Consider the following 3,963-nt stretch of genomic DNA (forward strand, 5'->3'; position numbering starts at 1 on the left):
TGCAATCACCATTCCCCCAGAGTGCGGCTCCAAAGCCCATTTCGAAAAAGTTTTGGATGTCAGATATCCCAAAATACAACGAAACCACTGATCCCAATGAGCACATCACCACATATACTTGTGGCATAAAAGGAAATGATTTGGAAGACGATGAGATTGAGTCTGTTTTGCTAAAAATATTTAGGGAAACTTTGTCTAAAGGTGCCATGATTTGGTACCATAACTTACCCCCAAACTCTATCAATTTGTTTGCCATGTTGGCAGACTTATTTTGTAAAGGTACATGCCGGTGCCATAAAAGTTGCAACAAGGAAGCCTGATGTATTCAAAATAAAACAAAGGGAGAACGAGATGTTGAAGGAGTTTGTATCCCGTTTCCAGTCAAAACGAATAGAGTTACCACCGGTCTCCGATAACTGGTCCATACAAGCCTTCACTCAAGGTCCAAATGAACGAAGTTCGATAGCTTCAAAGCAGCTGAAGCAAAACTTGATCAAGTATCCCGTCGTGACTTAGGCGGATGTGCATAACAGGTACCAATCAAAAATTAGGGTCAAGGATGACCAGTTGGGAGCCCCATCGGGCTCAGTTTATCCAAGCAGGTTACTAGAAAAGGAGTCAGGAAATGTAGACAGGGCGTCAAGGTCGAATAAGGAAATATATCAGCCATACGTCGAAGATCGATGGAACATTTCCAGGCGTAGCATACCTCAGAATGATTGAAGAGCAGATCGAGGTCAAAGTTCCTGGGGACTCGAGCAAAACCGGGTTTGATAGGCACCTCGATTATCAGAGTACAACTTCAGCATCAATGCCTCAGGTATCGTCTCAGCCGTTGGCAAAATTAGAGATACTAGATGGCCCAAGCCTATACAAACTGATCCTTCTTAGAGGAACCCCAACTTGATGTGTAGGTATCATGGTACACATGGTCATAAGACCGAGGATTGTAGGCAGCTTAGAGAAGAGGTAGCCCAGTTGTTCAACAAGGGATATCTTCGTGAATTTCTCAGTGACTGGGCCAAGAACCATTTCCGAGAAAGAGACGCAAATAGCAAGAATGAACCTGAAGAACCTCAACATGTCATTCACATGATCATCGATGGAGTTGACGTCCCACAGGGACCTATATTCAAACGTACCAAAGTATCCATCACAAGAGAGAAATGGACTCGAACTATATGCCCGAGGACACCCTCACATTCAGCGAGGCAGATATCGAGGCCTTATCTTAGCGTTATAACGATGCACTAATAATTTCTATCGTTTTAAATAAAGTTCAAGTTAAACGTGTTCTCGTGGATCTGGGTAGTTCGGCAAATATAATCAGGTCAAGGGTCATGGAGCAGATCGGGTTGCTCGGTCAAATCATACCAGCATCTCGAATCTTGAATGGATTCAACATGGCAAGTAAAACAACGAAGGGAGAAATCATCCTCCCAGTCAACGTGGCCGAAACCATACAAGACACCAAATTTCATGTTATCGAAGGTGACATGAGGTATAATGCTTTGCTTGGAAGATCGTGGATCCATAGCATAAGGGCGGCGCCATCGACCCTTCATCAAATGATGAAGTTCCCAATAAAGGATGGCGTGAAAATAGTATATGAAGAGCAACATGCAGCTAAGGAGATGTTTGCATTACATGACTTGACCCCGGTATCGACACCATCCACATCGAAAAAGTCAAAGGACAAACTGGTGGCCAAATAGAAATCACAACCCATACCCTCGGTTGAGCCTGAGGGATAGGTGTGTGATGAACAGGTGGTTGAGGACAAAGAAGACGATTTCCTCATACTTCGAGCCTTCATTTCCCCCGAGGAATCGGATGCGACGAAGTCAACGGTTGAAGAACTCAAGCGGGCCACATTGATCGAGCATCTTTCAAAACAAAAGGTATACCTAGGGACGGGGTCAACCCCAAACTCAAGAAAAAACTCATTCAATTTCTTATCGATAACATTGATTGCTTCGCCTGGTCCCACTTAGATATGACAGGGATCCCATTGGAGATAACTACCCATCGACTAAGTGTCGATCCCAGATTTAAACCGGTGAAGCAAAAGAAGAGACCTCAGGCCGAGGTAAAGCATGCATTCATCAAAGAAGAGGTAACCAAACTTCTCAAAATAGGATCCATTAGGGAAGTAAAGTATCCCGAGTGGATAGAAAACGTAGTAGTAGTCCCTAAAAAGAGAAACAAACTTAGAATTTGTGTAGACTATAAAGATTTGAATAAAGCATGCCCTAAAGATTCTTTCCTACTGCCCAACATCGATCGATTGATCGATGCTACGGCTGGCTACGAGATCCTTACTTTTCTCGATGCCTACTCCGAGTACAATCAAATTCAAATGAACCCAGAGGACCAAGAAAAGACTTTGTTCATCATGAAGTATGGTACAATTGCTATAATGCAATGCCCTTCGGGCTAAAGAATGCAGGAGCTACATATCAGCGCCTAGTTAATAAGATGTTCGAAAATCAAATAGGCAAATCTATGGATGTTTATATTGATGATATGCTAGTTAAGTCCCTACGCGCAGAGGACCATTTGACTCATTTGCAGGTGACGTTCGATATCCTAAGAAAGCACAACATAAAGCTAAACACCGAGAAATGTGCTTTTGGAGTCGCCTCGAGAAAGTTCTTAGGCTTCATGGTGTCGAACACAGGGATCGAGATCAACCCCGATAAAATCAAAGCCATCGAGGAAATCACCGTAGTGAACAATGTGAAAGTCGTACATCGACTGACCGGAAGGATAGCTGCCCTAGGCCAATTTATCTCGAGGTTATCATATCGGAGCCATCATTTCTTTTCCCTACTCAAGAAGAAGAACAACTTAGTATGGACTTCGGAGTGGCAACAAGCCTTGGAAGAATTAAAATGGTATCTCTCGAGCCCACGCCTGCTCTATACTCTGAAGGAGGATGAAACACTCTACTTGTATTTAGTCGTGTCCGAGGTGGCGGCAAATGGCGTGTTGGTTCGAGAAGAACAAGGTACGTAATTTTCTGTCTATTATGTGAGTCGGACCCTAGGAGATGCTGAAACCAAGTACCCACATTTGGAAAGTTAGCTCTTGCATTGATAAGCGCATCTAGGAAGTTAAAACCATATTTTCAATATCATCCTATACGTGTATTGACTACATACCCACTTTGAAATATCTTGCATAATCCTGAATTATCAGGCCAATTGGCCAAATGGTCCATCGAACTTGGGGGTATGATATCGAATTTCAGCCCCGAACGGCTATCAAGTCTCAAATTTAGCAGACTTTGTGGCAAATGTTTTGCTCGCCCTCCTACCCGAAGTAGAAAATGAACTCTTGCTAAAATCAGGTACCTTTTCGGTGGTGTGGACCCTCTTCATAGACGATGCCTCTAATGTGAAAGGGTTCGGGCTCGGTATTGTTCTAAGACCGCCTACGGGCGGTATCATTAGACAATCTATCAAAACTTCTAAATTGACTAACAATGAGGCCGAGTATGAAGCCATGATTGCAGATCTCGAACTGGTCAAGAGGTTGGGAGCAGAGGTTATTGAAGCCAAGTGTGACTCACTTTTGGTAGTAAATCAAGTAGACAGGAACTTCGAGGTTCGAGACGATCGAATAAAGAGGTACTTAGACAAACTTCAAGTCACATTGCACCACTTCAATAAATGGACACTGGACCATATACCTAGAGTACAGAATAGCACGGCCGATGCACTTGCAAACTTGGGTCATCGGTTGAAGAAGATGATATCGTCCCGGGGACTGTCGTCCAACTATCGAGGTCGGTAGTCGAAGAAGTCCATGCAGAAATTAATTCAACAAGTTTAACGTGGTATTTGAGGAATAAGTATATCGACTAATTGAAGCATGGGAAGCACCCCCCGGACCCAAAAGAGTAGAGAACACTTCGAGCCAAAGCAGCTTGATTCTCATTCAATGAAAATGGAACGTTGT

Source organism: Nicotiana tabacum, chromosome 8 (assembly GCF_000715075.1).
Source record: "Nicotiana tabacum cultivar K326 chromosome 8, ASM71507v2, whole genome shotgun sequence".
NCBI classification, from domain to species: Eukaryota; Viridiplantae; Streptophyta; class Magnoliopsida; order Solanales; family Solanaceae; genus Nicotiana; species Nicotiana tabacum.